Consider the following 25182-nt stretch of genomic DNA (forward strand, 5'->3'; position numbering starts at 1 on the left):
CTACACCACAGCTCACAGCAATGCCGGATCCTTAACCCACTGATCGGGGCCAGGGACACAACCTGCATCCTCATGGATACTAGTCGGGTTCGTTTCCACCGCGCCACATTAGGAATTCCCGAAACAAATTCTAAAGACGTGTTAATGTGAAGGCAGTGTGAGATTTTCCCACGGAGGGTGTGAAGAGCAAAGTGCTCCTCTCAAAAGTGGACTTTTATTTTGCCAGGAAGCAAGGAGCCAATGCGCTTTGCATTCATGCTGCACAGAATCCTTGTGACAAACCTTTGAGGAAGATGTAAAAGGTATTCTGGGGGAATTAACCACAAACAAACCCTGTGTATAGAGCACTTACTATTTACCTGGCACTGGGCTACAGGCTTTCTCTGTATTAACTCATGTATTAACTCATTTAATCCCCACTAATCTGATCGGGGTTGGAAATACTTCAGTGGTGTGCCAGGAAGTCCTTGAAAGCCAGAGGGACATAACCATGGTACACATCTTTGGAACCCGAACTTGAACCTCAAACATTATTTTATTTTTATATTATGGCTGCACCGGCGGCATGTGGAAGTTTCCAGGCCAAAGATCGAACCCGAGCCACAGCCGTGACCATGCTGGATCCCTAACCTGCTGTGCCCTCAGGGAACTCCCATAAATATTATTTTAAATATTCCAACAAATACAATTCCATGATGGAGAAGCCTGCAAAGCAGGTCTGGATTTTAAGATAATGCATGAGCATCAGAGTTATGGGCAGTGCTTTGGGCCACCATAAAAAGGCCCTAAGGGGTATGTGTTACTGCCCTCTGTCACTGGCACTATGTTATGCTGCTTTTTTTTTTTTTTTTTTTGGTCTTTCTAGGGCTGTAGTCTCCGCGTATGGAGGTTCCCAAGCTAGGAGCTATAGCCGCTGGCCTACGCCACAGCCAGAGCCACGCAGGATCCAAGCCATGTCTGCAACCTGCAGCACAGCTCACAGCAATGCTGGACCCTTAACCCACTGAGCGAGGCCAGGGATGGAACCTGCCTCCTCATGGATGCTCGTCAGATTCGTTTCCACTGAGCCACGACCGCGGGAACTCCAGTTATGCTGGTTCTAAACAAGGTAGCTAGCAAACAATTTTTATCTATCATTTTATGAGACTTGTTAGAACTTGGGTTCCTTGTGTGAATGTCCTTTTTCTTTATTTTTATTTTTTTGTCTTTTTGCCATTCCTTGGGCCGTTCCCGCGGCATATGGAGGTTCCCAGGCTAGGGGTCGAATCAGAGCCATAGCCACTGGCCTATGCCAGAGCCACAGCAACTCGAGATCTGAGCCGTGTCTGCAACCTACACCACAGTTCATGGCAACGCCAGATCCTTAACCCACTGAGCAAGGCCAGGGATCGAACCCACTACCTCATGGTTCCTAGTCTGATTCGTTAACCACTGAGCCACGACAGGAACTCCCGAATGTCTTCATGAAAGGGATGTATATGTTTTTTTCCCTCTTATCAATTCCCTACCTGTGGAATCCCAAGGTGATAGGACACTGATTGAAGAGGCGATGGTGAAGGCACTGAGTTTTCTGAGAGGGTAGTTGAGCTACACAGGGTAGTGGCAGTAAGAAAGGCCAGACAAGGTCACTATCCTCAGCATTTCTAAGTCCCAGGGCCCTTCTGTGTAAGGTTTGTGCAGTGACAAGCCAGGTCTCCTGAGAAATTCCTTTTTAGTTGTGGTCAAGTAAGCCTCCTTCTCTTTGCCTGATTATCACTTTCCAAACAATCCCTCTAATTCATCTTCTCTTTTTATCGTGAAGACAATGAGAAAACAGGCTTCAGTATACAAAATACCTCCTGGCCAGCCTTGCTAGGTGGCCCTTACTTCTGCCTCTATGGCCCTGGGACAGATGTGAATCAACCTATCGTTCATTTATGGTTCTACAAATACTTAAATACCTGTATGGAGGCTTTGTGTTGAGTCTCAGGAGGATGAAAGGAAGATTAGGAGAAAAGGCTAAAGGAATTCGCAACACCAAAAGATCACTTCCCACTGAGGTGGCATTTAAATGGGCTTTAAAGGATGGGAAGAATTTCATTAGCTAGAGATTATAGGGTGAGGGAGAGACATTCCAGAGGGAAGGAACAGCATAAGCAGACATGCGGTGGGGGAAGGGGTGGTGGGAAAGACGGAACCAAAAAGGCACAGGGAATAACCAGGAAATGCAAGATAAGTACTCCAGGATGTCTGAGATTAGACTCTATTATGGAAGGGGTGGGAAAGCAAGCTAGAAAGATAGATCTTGAAAGGGTTTTAGTGTCAGACTCAAGGGTCTGACTTTATTTAACTGGCAGGGAAGCGCCGTTAAAGGTTTGGATAGACAGTGATGCCATCAGAGAAGTGATTTCGAAAGATTAAGACAAGGGAGTGGGAAAATGAGAGAAACCTCACAGAGGAGACAGGTTAAGGTGCTGTACAGGTTGCAAAAGGAAGGTTAAGACCTGATCTCTCTCTTTTTTTTTTTTTGTCTTTTTGCCTTTTCTAGGGTCGCACCCACGGCATATGAGGGTTCCCAGGCTAGGGGTCCAATTGGAGATGTAGCTGCCGGCCTACACCACAGCCACAGCAACGCAGGATCCAAGCCGAGTTTGCAACCTACACCACAGCTCATGGCAAAGCCAGATCCCCAACCCACTGAGCGAGACCAGGGATTGAACCCATAACCTCATGGTTCCTAGTCGGATTCATTAACCACTGAGCCACGACGGGAACTCCAAGACCTGATCTCTTTATGGAGAACAGACTTGTGGTTGGTTGCCAAGGGGGAAGGGGAGCGAGTGGGGTAGACTGGGAGTTTGGGGTTAGTAAATGCTAGCTATTACATTTAGAATGGATAAGCCAGGAGATCCTGCTGTACAGCCCAGGGAACTATATCCAATAATTTGTGACAGAACATGATGGAAGATGATATGAGTAAAATAATGTATGTATAAGTGTGGCTGGGTCACTTTGTCGTACAGCAGAAATTGACAGAACATTATAAATCAACTATACTTTAATTAAAGAAATTTTTAAAAATAGATACGGGTGATCCTGTCATGGCTCAGTGCTTAATGAACTCAACTCGTATCCATGAGGACATGGGTTCTATCGCTGGCCTTGCTCAATGGGTTAAGGATCCAGTGTTGCCCCAAGCTGTGGTGTAGGTCGTAGACACAGCTTGGATCCCGTGTTGTGGCTGTGGCGTAGGCTGGCAGCCGTAGCTCCAATTTGACCCCCTAGCCTGGGAACCTGCATATGCCGCAGGTGCGGCCCTAAAAAGACAAGTAAATAAATAAAAATAGATGTGGTCTCTTCACTCAAGAAGCATATACTCAGATAAACTAAAATCAGCAAATACTGTGAAATGATTCAGCTCCTTTCTACAATATGTGCTTTATCATATGACACTGAGAATAACAACTTCTGAACACACAATTCCCCCCCAACGAATGTTCTTTTCTGTGGCAACTATTATTACAGGCACATTGCAGCCCTGACTTTTGAACTTTGTGACCTGGAACCCTTCCGTCTTTCTTCGTATTAACACATTGTCATTCATGAGAGAAGAAAAGAAAAGCTTTCCAGCAACAGCCTTTTTATGGATGGTCCTTAGATTCTTTCCTCACTTCATTTAACAAACTAGGCCTTTATACGGTAGCAAGACCTTGAAGCTGCCGAAGCTACCTCCTCCCCCCTTAACTCACCTGTGCTAATTTGCTGAACAGACTCCTGAGATGACAAGCAAATATCATTTAGGAAGAAAAACATGCCATCTCTATGGCAACCTTAAAGTTTGAGAGGGAGCCCACCTTGAAGCCACCAAACAATGGTCTCTTTGAGAAGTTTCCAGGGCCTGGGTTAGACAATCTCTATGAAGAGGCTGGCTGTTGTTAGTGTATCCACTTCTCAACTCCACAAGTATAAGACCTAACTCTTGAAATTCCTAGGCAAGAGGTCTCTTTTCTTTCCAAACTTCATTGACATATAAAGTTGGGACACCAAAAAAAAAAAAAAGAGCAAGTTCATTCACATAGGCATGATTATTGAGCACATGCCATGTGCAAATCATGTGCTAAATGCTCTAGAGATACTGCAAAAAAATAGCAAGGTCACAGCCATTGAGGTGTTAGGATCTATCCAGGGAGACCCAGGGGAACAGAGGAGTCAATGATCAACCTTATCAGATACCCATTTTGTAATGACCACCATAGGAGACACCAGCATTGCAGAGATCACATGCTTGGATTCTCCAAGCCAATGCTAATGACATTCTCTGTTCCACCCCCACTCAAGCCATTGAAAATGCACAAAAAATTTCAGTATCTTAGGATCCAAAGTATATCTTCCAGTTGTTTCTTACACCTTGAAGCACATAAAGGTTCTCTGATAGAAGAGGTTGTCTGGATTTTGGTTCCAGAAAGAGAATAACTATTTGTTTACTCATTCAACACATATTAATTCAACTCTGCTACATGATATGCCCTACTATATAGATACAGTGGTAAACAGGGCAGATGAGGACCCTGACCCCATGGAGCTTTGTTCAAGCAAGTGTACTCAGATAATGCATAAATATAGAAACCAGATCATTTCAAACAGTGGATCTTATAAACAATGAAGGAAACCGCAGCATGATGTGACAGAGCACAGCAGGGAGGAACCTAGTTTAGACACAGAACGAGTTTGTGAGGGGACAACATTTCGGTGGACACCTGCATGACTATAAAGAGTCAGCCATGAATATCTCTTAGGGAAGACAGTTACAGAGAGGGGAAACAGCAAATACAGAATTTCAGAGGCAAATAATAATATTAACTCTGTGACAGGCACTAGAGTTCAAAGGCTCTACTGATTGAAATCATTTGATTCTCACCAAAATCCCCCGAGCTGGATACCATTAATAATTCCAGTTTTTAGAGGAGGAAACTCAAAGAGAGTTGACTAACTCTCTCAAACTCAAAGCACAAGACTAACAACGTAAAGTCCAGAGCTATTACATGACATGATTAGGATTGAAACCTAGACAATCATGCTCCAAAGTCCATATCTAAATCATACAGGGGGAAGGAGTTCAAGATATTGTAAGAATTAAGACTTGAAATTTGCATAACACACAGGGAAGTCTTACAAAGCCACCTAGGAAGTTACAGGACTAACCCAAGTAGCTGGGTTCCTGGGAAGTAGGTAGGTTTGAACAGTGAAGTAACTCACTTTATATCGAATCAGATTTGAAACATGGGATTCTGATCTATGGAGTTGTGCCTGTAACGTTTCTACAACATTCAGAAATATCAGGAAAAGGGCAGGAAATACCAGAATCTAGGAATATTAACCCTCTTCATAAACAACAACCATGAATCCAAGTTTGTATCACCTACCTAAAGAGCTCTCCAAGAAAAATAGTCTGATTAAATGAGATAAGTGTGAAGAAGCTGGCAGCATGTCATCAATATAGACAGTCGGTTCAGGGGTATAACCATCATTCTTCATTGCTCTGGAATTTTTCATCTGCAAAACTTATCTATTAAAACAATAAGAGCGGAAGTAATACCTTTCATCCGGAAAAAATTAAAATACCAGCAAACATTAACTTATTGTCCTCATGATGTAACAACAAAGGGTAGAAAAGTTTTTCCGATTCTTTTTGAGGAAAAAAAGAAGGGCTTTGAAGCCTCATACTTTTGTTCATGCTACCTCATACTATACTGTCTCTTATTCCTTTTAAGCTGTATCACGGTTTTTAGTATTATCTTGTCAACATGCACACATCTATACAGACAAGCATAAATCATATACTTAACTGCCAGAGTTACTCTTCTAAAAGAGAATTACTCTTACCATTGTATACTAAATGGTTAGAGTTACTCTTCTAACAAGTCTAGATAATTCATTCAGTGAATGCTTATAATGAAGGGCAAAGAGTTACGAAACACAGGGCTGGGGCAAGAGCAGAAGGAACATTAGTGCTAGAAGACATCCGGGAAAGTTTTATCATTACATACTCTGCAAACTAGACTATACAAGATCCAAAACCCTGCAACAGATAGGTTAGGCCTCCTCTACTGCTATTTCACAGTCCCTAGCCCACAGCTAAGTGACTTCTCAGGAAAGACATGAACAAATGATGTCACTCCATGCCAGCCTTGGCCCTAAAATGTCATTCCATCCAACCTAGAACTTGGGAAAATTCCACTTGCACCCCTTCCCTCAGTTTTCCTCCCTGACAACCACGGAGATGAAACAATGACAACTCATGGAGAGTCACTCTTACATAAATGTGCTTCTGTGGCTTCACATTACCTTCCAGAATAAAGTCCAACTCCCTTACCAGGAAATACAACGTCCTCTGTGTCTGCTTCTCCCACCTTCTCTTGTCACTTCCGCCAACTTCCTTTTTCATGAAAAATTCTCCTCTTTCACCCCCTTCCTTTTGCATACACCTCTTCTTCCTCTCCTTATTTCTCTCTGTCCCTTTCTCCTCCATAATTCCAACCAGCAAACTCTTCTTTGGGAACTTTTAGAAGAGTAACTCTGGCAGTTAAGTATACAATGGCCCCAAATAAGTGTAAGCTAGTGGCTGGGAAAGTCCCTAGTTAAGAAGGTATTTTATTTATTTATTTATTTATTTATTTATTTATTTATTTATTTATTTTTGTCTTTTTTTCGTTTCTAGGGCTGCTCCTGAGGCATATGGAGGTTCCCAGGCTTGGGGTCTAATCAGAGCCGTAGCCACTGGCCTACGCCACAGCCACAGCAACCCCAGATCTGAGCCATGTCTTCGACCTACACCACAGCTCATGGCAACGCCGGATCCTTAGCACACTGAGCGAGGCCAGGGATCGAACCCGCAACCTCATGGTTCCTAGTCGGATTCGTTAACCACTGCGCCACGACGGGAACTCCAAGAAGGTATTTTATACATTTCTAACTGCCATAACACATTGACCTGTTAAAATCAATAGTAGGCTAGATCCAAATAAATCGCTACAAATTGTTATGGTACTAAAGTTTGCAAATGACTGAGAAGAGATTCAAGATTATTTTTACATACCATCACTAGCGCTCAGGTTCCCCAAGAAGTCTAATAATACCCCCCACACTGTTTTGGAGGCCCCAGACTCCTACAGCGCCCTTACACATAGCACTTAGAACCCTGACATGGAATTATCAGTTTTCCCGTCTGTCTTCCTTACTAGATTATGAGTTCCTCAAGAGCCAGGAGAATATATTATTCATTTATTTCCAGTGCTGGGCACAGCACGTGGCACAGAGTAGTCATTTGCTGAATGGGAGCATGAACAATGACAAAGTAGCTAAGAAAACACAAAGGATTCCTTTGAGGACTTGTATGACTCCACTTTGTTTAACCTGTAACATCAGAGCAGACATCAGTTGGTTGGACAATCACTTTTAAGAAATTGTTTCATCTCAGGAGTTCCCATTGTGGCACAGCAGAAACGAATCCGACTAGTATTCATGAGGATGCAGGTTCAATCCCTGGCCTCGATCAGTGGGTCAGGGATCTGGTGTTGCCCTGAGCTATGGTGTAGATCACAGATGTGGCTCAGATCCCGAGTTGCTATGGCTGCGGTGTAGGCCAGCAGCTGTAGCTCCGATTCGACCCCTAGCCCGGGAACTTTCATATGCCATGGGTGTGGCCCTAAAAAACAAAACAAACAAACAAAAAAGAAATTGTCTCATCTCATTTTACTGATTATCATAGAACTCAATATTCTTTTAGACTTGGGAGGCTGAAGACAAGAGAGCAGAAGGCTTTCTTCAGCAATGGTTTCCTTTTGAAATCGATGAGCCGGCAACATAGCATAAGTTAAAGTATGAGTAGAATAAATTAGCTGAAATGGAAAGTTAGGAGTCCAGACCCTTCCAGAGGGTCTAGACCAAGCGTGGGGAGGGGGTATAGGTTGAAAAGAGCTTTAGAATGCTAGGGCTTGGACCCACACTAGAGGTTTATAGTTTGACCATACTTCAAGACAGAACAGAACCCTAAACCATTCTGGAAGCAGATCTATCCACAGCATTCAAAAATGTTATCTCCAAGTCCTTGCTAATCGGTAAAATCCTCCCTTTCTGTATCATCAACCTCTCATTCTCTACTGGCTCCCTCCCTACTTCCTAAAAATGCCCCAAGTGTCTTGCATCATTTTGTTTGATTCTCAAACTAACCCCATGCAGTAAGCAGCATCATTATTCTGATTTGAGAAATGAGAAAATAGAGGGCCAAGGAATGAAGTAAATTACCCAAGGCCACATAGCTAGTAAAGGACCAAATCCAGAATTCTAATTCAGAACTATCTGACACCAAAGTCTTTGTTTTATTTATTTATTTATTTAGTCCATGTCCACAGCATGTGGAAGTTCCTGGGCCAGGGATCGAACCCATGCCACAGCAGCGACCTGGGCCGCTGTAGTGACAACAGTGGGTCTTTAACCCACTGCACCATAAGAGAACTCCAAAGTCTTTGTGTTAAACCACTCTGCTAACACTGATTTCTTCTTCTTCTTCCTCCTCCTCTTCCTCCTCCTTTTCTTCTTCTTTTGGATTTTTGTCCACACTTGTGGCACCTGGGAGTTCCAAGGCCAGGGACTGAATCCATGTCACAGCAGTGACAACGCTGGATCCCCAACCTGCCGATCCATCAGTGCACTCTGTAATACTGCCTTCTTATCTAACTCAGGCAAGCTACAATTGCAGGTTTTTTTTTCCTATTATCCTGTCTTCCCAGGTAATGGAGGATAATTGTCTACACTACCCATGTAATACTCTACCTCGTACCAGAAGATTCATGATCATGTCTCTCCTTAATCATTTCTTCCTACAATTAAACACAGATTGTTTAGCCTTTAGACTCTATTTAGCAGATCTCTAATTAAATCAGCCAAACCTGGAAAAATTTATTAAGTGCCTACTAGGTGCCTGTTCTGCGTTTCAGAATTCAATACAAGTTCTCGACTTCGAAGTGGGAACAGTGTCTCAATATGGAATGCAAGGCAATGGGGAGTGGGTATGAGTGAGCAAATATACATTATTTATTTCAAGTGCTCACATACTCAGGAAAATTAAACCACAGAGGCTGTCGTCATCTGCCTTTGGAAGCACCAATTTCAGGGAAATACTACCTGCATAATGTATTTTGAGTTAAAGAAATGAAAAAAAAAAAAAAGAATTCCCATGTACATATTTTCCTTGCGTAGAGTTAACAGATGTGACCCGGAGCTACTATACTCAGGGCAGCTGCTGGAAGACTGGACACAGCTGGACAAAAGTCATTAACTCTAATAGTGAAGTATTTCTAAGCACCCCAACAGCTGTGCCCATCATATTTGGAGGCAACCAGATGTTTTGGTCTGTGTGGCGGCTACCATCAAATACCCTTAACCAACTGTTAAACAAGCCCACGCTCCAGAGATCTATTCAGTTTTCTTTCATTTCAACTGCTCAGATTCCCACATCCTTTCATTCATGCCAACTGGGAGTCTCACTTTTCCATTCTGCTCAACAACAACTCTCCTCAACATGAAGTTCTCAACCTATTCATTCAGTGTCTGTTGGGTGCTTTTGGGAACACAATGAGACATCCTTTAAGGCAGCACCGGGCTCTGTCTCTCCAGAGCTTACAAAGTGCTAATATTTGGGGGACAAGAATGACTCATATGAGAAGATTGCTCGAATTTCCTGCCCTAGAGTATGACGTGCCACATGAGAAGGCAGACAAGCCTATAAGGATTTCAGAAGAAGAAAGAGAGAGATTGATGTTTGGGGGGTAAACATAACATAATCTGGGCAGTTTCATAATGGAGTTGTCACCTGAACTCTGGAAGGATCAATGGGTTGGGATTTAAGAAGGAGAAGGACTTTATAGCCAAGGAGAGATGGGAATGACTCATTGGAGAGCGAATGAATGGATGAGTCTGGAAAACTAGTCTGGGCCCAGATCAGGGAGGTCTGGGGTTCCTGGTCAACAATCTGACCATCATCCTATAGGAACCTGGAAAGCCAGGACTATCAGGATAATAGTCTACAGGACATTACAACATTGATTTACCATTTTTAATTTTGTGGAAACCAGTCCCCACGACCTCTCCATGCAAAATTTAATTATTTTTCTGCTATCACTTTTAATTCTAGTTTTGAGGATCTTTTTTCCTTCTGGTTGATGAAAACAATATATTGATAGCATGAACCTGAAGCTTCAATGCCTTAATCCCTCAGCAGTCACAACCTGAAAAGTTGCTAACGCCTCTCACACTGCACTCAGTTTAATTAACTGCACAAAGAGATTGTTTCCCTAACACGAAAAATTATCTGGAGAGAGAAAGAAAAGGATAGGGAAGGAGGCTATGAGAAGCAGAAGCCAGAAGACAAATTTATCTCACTCAGGAAGCCATACTGGTTATCATAACAGTAACAAATATTTATAGAGGGCTTTCATCCTGAAGAATCCCAGGGCCCCAGAGCAATGAACACTTTGTGGTAAATAGATTAAAGGAGCTACTCAGCCATCCACGAGAGGAAGCCCTCTCTCCCAGGCCCAATGCACTAAGTCATTCCTGGGACAGCATTCGATTTTAGCCAAGGGATTTTAAAAGGAAGCTGGATGGAACTTCCAAGTCATAAAACCTGGACAGCATGCATAAAGAACATCCCAGAATCTTTTCACAGAAGAGAGCCTGGGAGCAATAGGCATCTCCACACTTGTCTTAAGATTACGCATTGAGATCGCAGCAGCTTTGGAGCTCCCATCGTGGCACAGCGGAAACAAATCTGACTAGCATCCATGAGGATGCAGGTTCGATTCCTGGCCTCACTCAGTGGGTTAAGGATCCGGCGTTGCCATGGGCTGTGGCATAGGTCACAGAGGCAGCTCAGATCTGGCGTGGCTGTGGCTATGGTGCAGGCCACTGGCCACAGCTCCAATTCGACCCCTAGCCTGGGAACCTCCATTTGTGGCAGGTGCGTCCCTAAAGAGCAAAACAAAACAAAACAAAACAAAAAACAAACAAAAAAAACACAGCAGTTTCAGAGGCAGGGAAACTTTACTGATTTGAGATCAAAAGAAGTCACAAAATACCACGAGATACTGTTTTATATCTTGAAACCATAGAATTACCTTACTAATAGACACTTCGAAATACATGAATTCAATACATACTTGGTGGGAAGCTCTTAGAGGAGATGGGCTTAGAATCTCTTTAGAAATTCAAGCCGCACCATTAATAATGAAGGGAATGTTGTTTTGGTTCCACTCCTGGATCTAATACAAGTAGCTATATGATCTTGGACAAGTCCTTTGGCACCTCTGGATCTCAATTTCATTAAACTAGTTGTGCGTGTGTGTGTGCGTGTGTGTGTGTGTGAAGGGGAGAGACAGAGAAAGCGAGCAAGAGGGAGAAAATACGCACTACATAATTTTTGTCTGTGTGCATGGAGTGGTCACAGGCCATTTGACTTAAGGCGCCCTTTGGAAACCAGAGAAATACAATCTACCAGAAAGCATGGAGCTCCCCACTTTAGAAGTTTAAGGAAAAAAAGTTAAAAAGAGAAGCAGATTATGGAGTTTCCGTTGTGGCTCAGTGGTTAACGAATCTGACTAGGAACCATGAGGTTGCAGTTCGATCCCTGGCCTTGCTCAGTGGGTTCAGGATCCGGCATTGCCGTGAGCTGTGGTGTAGGTCGCAGACGCGGCTCGGATCCCACATGGCTGTGGCTGTGGTGTAGGCCCGTGGCTACGGCTCCGATTAGACCCCTAGCCTGGGAACCTCCATATGCTGCAGGAGGGGCCCTAGAAAAGGCAAAAAGCCAAAAAAAAAAAAAAAGAGAGAGAGAGAGAATCAGATTATAAGACTGTAGAACTTGAACAATTGGGTAATATCTACAGATAAAGTGATGTTTGAACATGGGGATAAACTAGCCAGTCCCGGTCACTTAGTGGAGTGGTTTTCAAATGATTCTTTGGGGCATCAGGCTTCCTTGAAAACATCGCAGGGTCCACAAAGGGGATGAAAAGGGCTGGCCTCCAAATCCAATGCTGCAATGTCCTTGACAACATCCTCTCTGCTCTTGAAAAACTGTCAGCCTATGTTGGAATAACTGCAGTTACTGAGCTCCCCCTCCCTCTCAAGGTGGCCTCTTTTACCTTTGGAGAGCCCAGAAGACCAAGCAGCCTTCCTCCATGTTGAGCTAAGATGTATTTCCTACAGCTTCGACATACTGATTGTGGCAATATGGACCACTGTCCATCGCTTTCCCCTCATGATGACATGACCCTTCGAATATTCAAAGACAGGTAACCTGTCCCAGAAGTCCTCGCATCTCCGGTCTCAACAGCCCCCCTTCCTTCACCTGTGCCTGTACTTCCCCAGCCACTCTTGTCTGAACACATGCCAGTTGCCTCAGCTGTGTGTTATGCCTCCTGGACGAGAAATACCCTTAAACTTTGAAGCATAATCTCACCAGCCCCGAAGAATGCAGGGCAATCAAGTCTCTTGGTCTAGAGACTATTTTATGTTTACTTCTCTTTATGCAACGTGATAACATAGCTGCTCAAAACAAGGATGAACTGGAGTTCCTGTCATGGCTCCGTGGTTAACGAATCCGACTAGGAACCATGAGGTTGCGGGTTCGATCCCTGGCCTTGCTCCATGGGCTGGGGATCCGGCATCGCTGTGAGCTGTGGTGTAGGTCGCAGACGCGGCTCGGATCCCGTGTTGCTGTGGCTGTGGCATAGGCCAGCCGCTACAGCTCCAATTCGACCCCTAGCCTGGGAACCTCCATATGCTGCAGGAGCGGCCCAAGAAAAAGCAAAAAGACCAAAACAAACAAAAAACAAGGATGAACTTCCTCAAATTCAGGGTGGCTGAAGAGAGTTGTACTAGCACAGCAGGGAGTGAACTATAGCTGGAGGTGATATGGGCCTATTGGAAGAGCATAAATATGAAGTGGCATTATTATTTGGTAGGCATATTGTAGCAAGACATTGGTGGGATAAGTAATATTTCCCCATTCCCTTTGACCCTTCAATCTATGATTCCATGAATCAACTGACATCCTACAATCTCTCATACATTTCTGCCTCTGGGACGATCAGAACCTCTTCGGAGCTTCCTCAAAAGTTGAGTCAAGGAGTTCCCTGGTGGCTCAGTGGGTTAAGGATCTGGCATCATCACTGCAGGGGCTCGAGTTGTTGCTGTGGTACAAGTTTGATGCCTAAGCCAGGAATTTCCACATGCTGCCGGTGTGGCCAAAAAAAAAAAAAAGTTGAATCAACAAAGCAACGAATCTAGTGGTCACTTACTTAGTAGTGTAACACCCCAGGTGCCCTGGTGATTTCATACAGAAAAAAATTCCCAAGTAGGGAAGCAGTTGATGACACACAAAAATATCAGGGACCTATTTTCAACCCCCAAACACAGGCATAACGTTCCTCATACCCATAACTAGTCAAGAGCAAGGCTTGGAAGCTGAGTGTTCAGACCCTAAACCACATAAACTCAATAGCTGTGAGCTTATCTCAATATCAACCTCATGTCCTTGCACCTTCACTTTCTAGACACCTGCACATCTGTTACCTGTAAAGGGGGCCTTCAATAACCTAAATGTCTATCGACAGAAGAATGGATAGAGAAGATCTAATATATATAATATTAGATCTAATATGTATATTACTATATATTAGTAATATATATATTAGCATTACATTGTGAATATATATATATTCTCTATATATACAATGGAATACTTCTCAGCCATAAAAAAGAATAAAATGATGCCATTGCAAGCAACATGCATAGACCTAGAGATTGTCATACTAAGGAATCCAGGCAAGACAAATATCAGATGTCACTTATATGTGGAATTTAATAAAAGTGATACAAATGAACTTATTTATAAAACATAAACAGACTCCCAGACATAGAAACCAAACATGGGTACCAAAGGGGAAAGTGGGGGGAAGGATAAATTAGGCGTTTGGGACTAACAGTCACGCACTACTATACATAAAATAGATAAGGAACAAGGACCTAATTACAGCACAGGGTAATCTACTCAATAGCCGTAATAACCTATAATGGAAAAGAATCTAAAAAGGGGGGCCTTCAAGTGCTCTTCACTTACATCAGATATTTGTCTGGGTTTCAATGACATAAGAACCCATATTTTATTCAGATCAGTTTATTCTGGGCCTTTAAGTTGCGTTTCGACTTTTTCCTCCCGCTCCACAGCAGCCTCTTGAGAATTCTAATCAAGATGACAGAATCCAGAGCAAATTAAGGACATTTTGCCTATACCCTTGACAAGATTCCTCTCTTTCCTTCCACAATCAATTCAAGGAAGTTTTATTGAGCACTTGCTATGAGATAATAATATCTGAAAATCACGAAGAACTCCCCAGTGTATAGTGAAAGGGAAAAAACCCACATAAGTTTCTTAGTGTTACACATATTATATAGGACCTTTCATATGGTAACTTCCAACTGAATTTTTTTTTTTTGTCTTTTTGCCTTTTCTTGAGCTGCTCCCGCGGCATATGGAGGTTCCCAGGCTGGGGGTCGAATCGGAACTGTTGCCACCGGCCTACGCCAGAGCCACAGCAATGCAGGATCTGAGCCGTGTCTGCGACCCACACCACAGCTCACGGCAACGCCAGATCCCCAACCCACTGAGCAAGGGCAGTGATCGAACCCGAAACCTCACGGGATTCGTTAACCACTGAGCCACAACGGGAACTCCCCAACTTAATTTCGAGCCTTATCTCCAGCCATCTAGACTCCTCTGCCCCCTCCCACCCCAGGATTCACACGTACCCCACAGGATGTAGTCACACCTGACTACTTGCCATTCCCTAAACATACCATGGTGTGTGTGTGTGTGTGTGTGTGTGTGAGAGAGAGAGAGAGAGAGAGAGAGAGAGAGAGAGAGAGAGAGAGAGAAACTTCTGTCTACCTGGGGGTACAAAGTCAATTTCCACATTTAACCCTAGTTTCTTTCTACGGCGTCTCCTACCTCCTCATCTCCCAAATCAATCACTCGACTGTGCTCCCAAGGCAACAGTTACATAGCATTAACGTTTATGAAAGATACTCGCTTATGGTCCAATGTGTTTTCCGCCAGACTCAGAAGCAGAGGCTTTGCCTTGATTGTCCTCATATTTCCACAACTAGTATAGTGTCTGGAACAGTCATGTTTGGAAACTGTTGAGGAATGAAAATAAGGAAGCCCTCCCTCTATAAGACCTTGAGCTCTTTCAGGGTAGGTATTACATCTTACTTTCTTTTTTTTTTCTTTTTTTTTTGCTTTTTAAGGCCACACCTGGGGCATGTGGAAGTTCCCAGGCTAGGGGTCCAGTCGGAGCCCTAGCCGCCGACCTACGCCAGAGCCACAGCAACATGAGATCCGAGCCGCATCTGCAACCTACACCACAGCTCATGGCAACGCTGCATCCTTAACCCACTGAGCAAGGCCAGTGACCGAACCCGCAACCTCATGGTTCCTAGTCGGATTCGTTAACCACTGAGCCACAATGGAAACTCCTTCCGTTGTAAATTCTTCAGCAAGAGCCTGGTGTAAAGTCTTCACACCTTATATTGCTATGGAAATGTTCAGTTTATAAAACACATGTCTTACACATTGTCATCTGATCCTCAGCACCACTCTGACGGCAACACTGGGAGTTAGATCGGGTGCTTTGTTTTCATTGCTGTTTTTCAGGATGGGGAAACTGAGGCTCCAAGTCTATCCAAACTTGGACTAGAGACAGTACCCACACTAAGTTTTTCTGACACCCACTCCAAAGTAATTTTCCATCACATCATGCTGCAGACTGCCACTTTAAAACAGAGGGTCTTCTAAAAGGGGGCACTTGTGAAATTATCTTCACATTATTCCAATCTTCTCTTTAACGGCAGCTCATTATCTGGCTTAGGAAAATCTGCCTTTAGAATTATAATTCTCTGACCCAAAAGGCTATTAATTTCCTTCTACTTAATCATGGAAGGATTTCTCCCTGCCCCCCTCCATTCTCATTGTATGTTAAAGAAGAATGAAATTATTCGAATAAGACTATGAGGAGGCACCTGCTAATCTATTTTGTTAGAGAAAATTAAATGGAACCAGTTTGAGTCTTTTAATGATAGCATCAGAGTCTCCTCCCAGAGGCCTTTTATTGTAGTCTCACTTGGCTGGCATCTTTTGTTTGTATCTCCCAGCCTGGAGAGCTGATCACTCTGTTACTGCCTATTATGATCCTACAAGAGTGTACTGTTCCCAAATTTCCCTTCTTTAGTGACTTTATTTTTTGGAGATTTGCAGGGCTAGGGGACTCTTAGTGCGACATCAGTGTCATGCTTTTCTTTCCGTTGCAAAGAATGACTTTTGCCATGTCAGAATTAAGTGGCTCCAAATTTCATCTAAGCGGCTCAAGAATGAAGAAACCGTTTTCTTCAATCCCTGCCCCAGGAACTTCCAAATGCCATGGATGCAACCATTAAAAAAGAAAGGAAGAGAAACACTTTCTCCAGAAAGGAGAAGAGAGAGATGGAGTCAGTTGAAAGGTCTACAGAACTTGTATCATCAAACAAGCAATAGAAACCTAGGCGGCTCTCAACCAGCATTTCAAATTTGACTAATGTTTAACACATCTGTTGAATGTTCAGACCGCACCAAATTGAGTTAACTTGTGTTTACCTTGTTACTGGAACTATTTAAGCCAGAAAAAAATTACTGGCTGTGTGACCACGGGCTAATCCCTTAAACTCTCTGAGCCCCTCATCTCATTATCTGAAAAAGGGATAATGAATTGTGCCTCTCTTACAGGACAGCTGTGAGCATTAAATGGTAGAATTGACACAAGCCACATCTACACTGTCTGGCCCCCAAGTAGGCCCTCAGTAAATGTTGGCTGGTGCTCTCTTACTCACTGTCATGCTTTCTCTGAAAAGAACATGAAAGGAGAAGGACTTGAAGAACACAACCTTCTGTCTTTTAGACAGGCGACCAAAGAGCCGAGTGGTTATCAGATAAAGTGTAAGTTTATAGAGCCAAGGCAGATCATTTGGATCAGTGACTTCCACTCCATGGACTGACTCACAGTAAGAAAGGCACTTCACATAGTTTCACAAAACAATTACTTCCAGGAATGCGATAGGAAGTTTTCATTTGATTCTCCTCCTGTCTTATCTATTCCACTCTGTCGTATGAGGGGGGTGAAATGCCAACCAGGATCTCTACGATTGATTTAAAAAAAAAAAATAGGAATGGGTGTCATTCAACCTGCAGTTTGGGAAATACTGACTTGGATGCCCCTCCCCCTCAAACTCCATTTCCATCAACCACGAAAAGCAACAGTTCTCACTAGTACTATCAAGGTGATTGATCCTACGCCTTTGAATTTATTTTTATTTATTTGGTGAAGTTTTCATCCTTCAAATTTTAGCAGAAATGCTTTTTCAGAAATCATTCTCTGCTCTCTCCAGTCTAGAGACTTTTCTTTTGGATGCTGTCCTATGACCATGTTCCTTTGCTTCAGAGTCTTTACTACCATTGACAATTACGCATCTATTTGTCTTTTTTTTTTTTTGTCTTTTGTCTTTATAGGGCCACACCCATGGCATATGGAGGTTCCCAGGCTAGGGGGTGAATCGGAGCTGTTGCTGCCGGCCTACACCACAGCCACAGCAATCATGATCCGAGCTGCATCTGCAACCTATACCACAGCTCACAGCAACGCCAGATCCTTAACCCACTGAGTGAGGCCAGGGATCAAACCCGAACCTCATGGTTCCTAGTTGGATTCATTTCCACTGCGCCACGACAGGAACTCCTATGTGTGATTTTTTGATTAATATATTCCATCCTCAATAGAATGAAAGGTTTACCAGGACAGGACATCTGTCCATCTTTTTCACTAGTATATTTCAGCATCTAGCCCAGCCCAGTACCTGGCACATAGTAAGAACTCTATAAAATATATGCTGAATGAATGGTGGCACAAACTAATGAATGGATAAATGAATGAATAAAGATATTCATAACCCATATGCAAACCCAGACCGTCATCAACCTACTATGAAATGACTAGGTGGCTTGGCTTTCCAAAGTGAAAGATGGGATGAGATTCTGTTTAAAATTGTCTCTTCTTGTACATTAGAAGCTCCATGAGTGCCAGGATCATGTCTGGTTTTGCTCCCCATTGCACCCCAGAATCATCTCAATCTATAAGCAAAGAGCAAATGCTTCAAAAGTGTTGTTGCATTAATAACGACATTATAGAGAGTTCCCATCGTGGCGCAGCGCAAAAAAATCCAAATAGTATCCAGGATGATACAGGGATCTGGCGTTGCCGTGAGCTGTGGTGTAGTTTGCAGATGTGGCTTGGATCCCGAGTTGCTGTGGCTGCGGCGTAGGCCTCAGCTGTAGCTCCAATTCGACCTCTAGCCTGGGAACCTCCATATGCCGTGGGTGCGGTCCTAAAAAGCAAAAACAAAGAAACAAAGAAACAAATAAATAGCATCTATTGTGTGTTTTTAATACAGAAAGGTGTAAAAAAGGGGGAAGAGAACCATAATTCATCTCTCACAAACCTCTTTTGGTTTTTCAGAAAATACAGCAATACACGAACATACTTGGAAAATTCAAAGTGCACAAAAAAGGTACAAAATGAAAAGTAAATGTCTTCCACTAGCCAACCCTCACCCCAGAAATCTTTAACAGTTGCTTACATATCAGTCCAAAAATACATTTATACATATATGTCAGAATATATATGTATATATGTATACAGATACATATATCATTAAAATAGGGTTCCGTTTTTTTACAGAGGTTTATCTTTTTTCTTTTTCTTTCTTTTTTTTTTTTTTTTGTCTTTTTAGGGCTGCACCTGTGGCATATGGAGGTTCCCAGGCTAGGGGTGGAATTGAAGCTGTAGCCACTGGCCTTACGCCACAGCCACAGTAACACAGGATCCAAGCCACATCTGCGACCCACACCACAGCTCATGGCAACGCTGGATCCGTAACCTGCTGAGCAAGGCCAGGGATCAAGCCTGCGATCTCATGGATGCTACTTAGATTTGTTTCCGTTGAGCCACGACAGGAACTCCTACAAAGGTTTTTCTAAACATAATATTATGTACCTTAACTTTCCCCCATTTTTCAAGTAGCTGTGCAGGCTGTTATTCGGGCTGAATGTTAGTTAACCAGTATTCTATCTATGGACATTTATATTTTTCTTGATCCTACTGTTACAAGTGACACTGCAATAAAAATTCATACAGTAATTTCTTGTGAATGTGGGGAATACCATATTTCATTGAATCAAAGGTGCATCTCAATTGCACAAATATTAAAATGTGCATAAGATGCATCCCCCTAACCTAAGTGTGCATCTTAGAATTGGTGAAATATGGGATGTAGGATAGTCTCCAAGAAGTGGAACTGATGGGCCAAAGAGCATGTGAATTGAATTTTTTTTTTGACCTGTGTTGCCAAACCACCCAACAAAAAGGTGACATCAATCTCCACTCCTACCAGCAAGGTCTGAGATCTACCATTTTCCCACACTCTTGCCAATACTTGGCAACAGCCAAAGTTTTAATTGCCAAAGAAAGAGACAGTACCTAAATTACATTCATGAAGTACAGTTCGAGAATCTGCACTAAATGCCCTCTCAAACTTTCAACCTTGAGATCCTTTGACTTCCTGTGAAATTTCAACAACTAATTGGCTCTAGCAATTTAGAAGTTTTCAAGTGAAGCCATTCAAAGAGAAAGTTTTCCATTCAGAGCAGCATCTCCGAGCCAAAGCACAGCAAGACAGACAATAAGGCCAGATGCAGGCTTGGAGATTTTGTGTAAGAAAAACATTCCCTCCTTCCACAGGAGCAGCTGAAATCACTCAGATTTGAAGCAAGAGTTCAGCTCTCTCTGCCCCCTCTCCTAACCTTGCTTAGCTGATTGTCTCCTTAGATTTCTGGACCATTGTGTCCGCCAGCCACCAAATGTGCCCCTACCCAGTTCTGTATCTTCTGGGAAAAGATCTATCTTCTCTAGGAAAATGTCGTCTCATTTTATCCATTGCTCTTGACATCCAGATAATAAAAACCTGCACTTAAAGGCAACGCACTTTTGGAACTCCTGTTGTGGCTCAGTGGTCCCGAATCTGACTAGTATCCATGAGGATGCAGTTCGATCCCTGGCCTCGCTCAGTGGGCTAAGGATCTGGCATTGCTGTGAGCTGTGGTGTAGGAGGCAGACGCGGCTTGGATCCTGTATTGCTGTGGCTGTGGCCTTGGCCAGCAGCTGTAGCTCCGATTGGACCCCTAGCCTGGGAACTTCCATATGCTGTGGGTGTGGCCCTAAAAAGCAAAAAAAAAAAGGAAAAGGAAAAAAAGACCAATGCACATTTAGCTGACTTAATAGCTTTGAGCCGTCATCATTGTTGCAATCTCCTTGGTGTGAGGTGGGTGATTTCTCACCTTCATATAGGTTGAGATGCTACCGAGATGAGAGGGTTAATACGGTTCCTCACTTGGGAGATGTGAGCTCATTGGGGTCTTCAGCAGAGTGTCCACATAATCCAATGGCCCAGAGAAGAGCAGATAAAATCTACTTAATTTCCTCAACAAATATGCATTGAGCAACTATCAGGAGCCAGGCGAGTGGTACAGCACTGAACATCCCATTCGCCTGCCTCCGTGGAGCCTACATTGTATGTGGAGATGAGGTGGGAGAATGGGGGGTAAGTGGAAAGGGTACAACAAAGAAACTAAAATACACAGTATATGGTTTTTGACTTTTCTTTTGTTAATGTGGCGTATGACGTCGATTGATTTGCGTATGTTGAACCATCCTAGGAACTAGGTCTAGTCCCTTATGATGGAGCCTGATCATGTGAGACAAAAGAATGTATACATGTATGTGTAACTGGGTCACCATGCTGGACAATAGGAAAAAAAAATTGCATTGGGGAAATAATTTAAAAATTTTAAAAAATACAAATGAAAAAATAAAATACACAGTAGAGCAGAAGGTGACTAGTGTTAAGAGGAAAAATTAAGTGGGGACAGGGGATAAGGGATATGGGGGTTGGTTAAGGTATCATTTATTATGCCAGGCCCAGTGCCAAGTATGTCCCATACATGGGGGGATGAAAGACAGGAAGAACAGGATGGGGGAGGAAGAGAGCAGCCCCGCTTAGCTTAAGCTTGTCCTTAGAATTAGTGCTAACACTCCAGCTTCACGACAGAGAAGAGAAAGTGAACCATTTCTCAGGTTGTCACGCTGTGAGGTCTTCCTCACAGTACATCTTCGGAATGTATTTGGGGGACTCTTTCAAAACCAGACCCACTCCCATTCTGGGATGAAGCACGATATAGCGCCCAAAGGCAAAGTGATACTCTTTAGGATTATCTATATAATTTCTCTTCATCCAGTCACCCAGGGAATTAAGTATGCAGAGAAGAAGAGCTTGAGTGCAAGGGTGTGTACAGTGCTAGGGATTGCACGTATCAGAAAAAAATAAAAAAAAAATAAAAAAAGAAATTAAAAAAAAGAAAAAAAAAAGAAAAAAATAAAATGAGGGAGTGCCATGAAGAGGAGTGGATTAGATCAGTGTAGACCATGATCGAGGTGCCATTTGGTAAAAAGACCAGCATGGAAGGCAGGGAAGAAGACTGTGTGACTACATATAAAAGATTTAAAAAAAAAAAAAGAAAGAAAAGAAAAAGGAAAGAACAAAAGCTGAGAGAAGGAGGGGGAGTACGGGGTGCACGGGTGTGTGTGTGTGTGTGTGTGTGTGTGTGTGTGTGTTGGGGGGGGAGTCAGTTGAGCTGCAGTTGAGATCATGGGAAACAAGAAAAAACTGAACTCTCCACATTGCTTCCCCTGCACAGACTTAACCCCCGCCTCCCCTCAAACAAGACAAGCTAAGGGGCTGGTTAAAGGGCTTTTCAAGCACTTTGCAAAATCAAGGAAACTAATAGTCATTTTTCTCATTGAGGAAGGCCAGGCCTCTCGACATCAAAGAATGGCCTCTCTTTTCAATGCGGCAGCTTCCCACAACAGTACCTGGCTCTCTTAATCTCCGTAATGACAATAAATGCACAAGCCCCCTTTTGTGTGGAACTCCTATCTAATCAAACGAATCGCCAAACAGATCTTCGCCTAACACAGCTGAGTAACAGAGGCAAAGTCTTTATAGCCTAGCAGAGGCCCCCCGTGAGCCCCCTGTGCATGAGAGGAAGGGTGGTCGGGGCAGCCTGGCTATGAGAAAGGTCTTCCTGAGCATCCCGTGAGAATTCTTTATACGGAATTAAATCGTATACACCCCCAGGCCTCTGAAGGACAGGGACACTGTCCAGCTCTCTACATCTAGGTTGACAAGGACCAGGCAGATCCAGATACTGACAAGGCGAAAATCGCAGAGATGCCTCGCAAACCTGTGTTTTGGGAGGGGAGCTGAGGAAGTCTCATAGCGCTGGGGGGAGGGGGCTGTTGTGTAAGCTGACACGGAGGCCCTCGATGTAATGATGAGAAAAGCTCAGTCTCTAAGGAGGAGCTCAAGAGGCCCCTTCGTATGATCGAACTTGTCTGGCGAAACAGTCAAGACAAACCAGGGCTCCAGTAATGGGGAGTTCTAAATGGCTCCCACTTCTTGACTGTTTATGGCCAGCCAGGTGGGTAACAGGTGCTTTCCTCAGATTAACTCATTTCGTTTTCAAAACAAGCCTATTAAGTGTACAGTAGTATTATTCCAATCCAATAGAATGTTTTGGCTCAGAGAGGTCATGGAACTTGCCTGAAATCACAGTGGATAAACTGGGATTCACATCTTGGCCTGGTCTATGCAGCTCTCCAGCTTGTGTTCTTTCTACTACATGATACCCCCGTTCCCAAATTTAATAGATTTGATACAGAATTTTCTCTTGTGTTTTTTCTTTTTTTTTTTTTTTCCCCTCCATGACTGGTTTTTTCTTATTCTGGTCCTGGGCTTTAATGGAGGGGCCTTTATAAGGTTCATTCCTCACCCCTATAATCGTCCTCTCTTCAGCCAGGAGACCTCCTGAGACCTTGAGAACTTGAGTGGATTTCAGATGTAAAACTGAGAGTTCCCGTTGTTGCTCAGTGGTTAACGAACCTGACTAGCATCCATGAGGATGCGGGTTTGATCCCTGGCCTCACTCAGTGGGTTAAGGATCCAACGTTGCCGTGAGCTGTGGTGTAGGTCACAGACAGTGCCTTGGATCCTGGGTTGCTGTGGCTGTGGTGTAGGCCGGCAGCTGTAGCTCTGATTCGACCCCTAGCCTGGGAGCCTCCATATGCCGCGGGTGTGGCCCTAAAAAAGACAAAAAAAAAAAAATTAAAACTCACTTCTCTGAGGAAGCTTTCCAATCCTAGAATTCCCTGGTTGGAAGTCCCTTATGTGGTCCCAACGCCTGCAATGTCACCCCTCAGTGACCTAAGAGGGGAAATGAAAGGGCAAAGGAGCTGCAGAATGGTGACATTTGCATCAGGACCAAACCCAGCTCTCCTGAATCCCAGCGTAGCAATCTTTTCCCTACAGCCTCCTTCTCCCCATTTCCCCACCCTCTTCTTTGATTAAGCTCTCCTTCCCTGATTAAAGCCCATTATATCTCCCTTCCAAGTCCGTCCTATGCACTTCATCTTGTTCATTACTGTCCAAGGCAAAGCCTCTATATCAGTCAAGGCTGTCACCTTATGCCCACTCCATTGCTCATTTACTGGAGAGTCCCTTCACACATATGCATAATGTTTGTGGCTTTCAGTTCTTTATAACTAGCTTAACCTTCTCAGATCCATTGGCTCCTTTGAAAAATGTTATTTTTTTCCCTATCCCCCCAAAGCCTTAAAGGTGCTTAGTAAACATTGGTTAAATCAACAAATCTTGTCTCCTTGGGGGGGAAAAAAAAACAATGTTTGCTAAAATAATATATCCTACCCCCAAAGAAAATAAAACTGGGTAAAAAAGACTCCTTATCAGTTCTCATTAGAATTTGACAAAGTATACACTAGTTAATTAGTCCTTCCAAAAGGCTTAGATAAGAGCCTGTGGTTGCTAATTAACCCCAAGTCCCACACAGACCAAAGGCAGAGAAGTGGGAAAATACTTGGAGCAAATTTTGTTCTCAAGAGAGTATGGTTATGTGAAAAACAAACATGGCATATTTACCACATTGCATGTTTAACTGCTGTTGACACTGAGCCAGACGAGAAGCAAAGGGATCATGAAAACGTGGCGGTTCATCTCCGAAGCAGCTTACTAACTGCTACGTTTTCACAATACTTTTTCGAGGTAGGATACTTTCTTATCCCACTGGAACAACCGGGGGAAACTGAGACAGCCAGGTTAAGTGACTTGGAGGGGAGGAGCGCCAAGGGTGTCTCAGGTATGCATACCTGGAATGGATACATGCTACACATTTGTTTACTGTTCATAAATCACTAATAGGATTGTCCCTAAAAATACAGGTGTGCCCGACAGTTTAGTCCTCGCAGGTAATTGTCAAAGGGGTATAAATCAGATCCTATTTCCCATACAAAGAGACTGAATGCTTTAGGAAAACAGCCCCCCTCATTTATCCATTTGGTAAATCACCTGCCTTTTTAATCACAAGGTCCCAGAGTTCCCGTCGTGGCGCAGTGGTTAACGAATCCGACTGGGAACCATGAGGTTGCGGGTTTGATCCCAGCCCTTGATCCAGCGTTGCCGTGAGCTGTGGTGTAGGTCGCAGATTTGGCTCGGATCCCATGTTGCTGTGGCTCTGGTGTAGGCTGGTGGCTACAGCTCCGATTTGACCCCTAGCCTGGGAACCTCCATATGCTGCAGAAGCGGCCCTAGGAAAAGGCAAAAAGACAAAAAAAAAAAAAAAAAAAGTCCCTGGATGAGCGGTCTACCCAAAGAAAAAGAACTAGAACTCTACCAGAATCATTCACCAAAGAGCAGCAGTTTGGGGTGTTTTTTTTTTTTCTCCCCCCGAAATGTTAATAACTACTTCATTCATTATCCTGATTAGAACTTCACGCTTGCTCTAAGAGTGGGAGTAAGGGTTGACCATCCATGACACAGAAGGATTGTTATTATCAGCACTTGGCAGAATGGCATTCGGCTATTTGAAATCAGGAG

General features: G+C 43.5%; 1 protein-coding gene across 6 annotated transcripts in view; it reads right to left on the bottom strand.

The window, feature by feature from the left end:
• Positions 1–25182, bottom strand: part of COL4A6 (collagen type IV alpha 6 chain) — a 322865-nt gene that overhangs the window by 227962 nt on the left and 69721 nt on the right. The gene's annotated exons all lie outside the window — the stretch shown is intronic.

This window comes from Sus scrofa, chromosome X (genome assembly GCF_054392235.1).
Source record: "Sus scrofa isolate SSC_HxYL_T2T_F1_AM1 chromosome X, Sscrofa_HxYL_maternal_Yorkshire_Landrace_v2.0, whole genome shotgun sequence".
Taxonomy (NCBI): Eukaryota; Metazoa; Chordata; class Mammalia; order Artiodactyla; family Suidae; genus Sus; species Sus scrofa.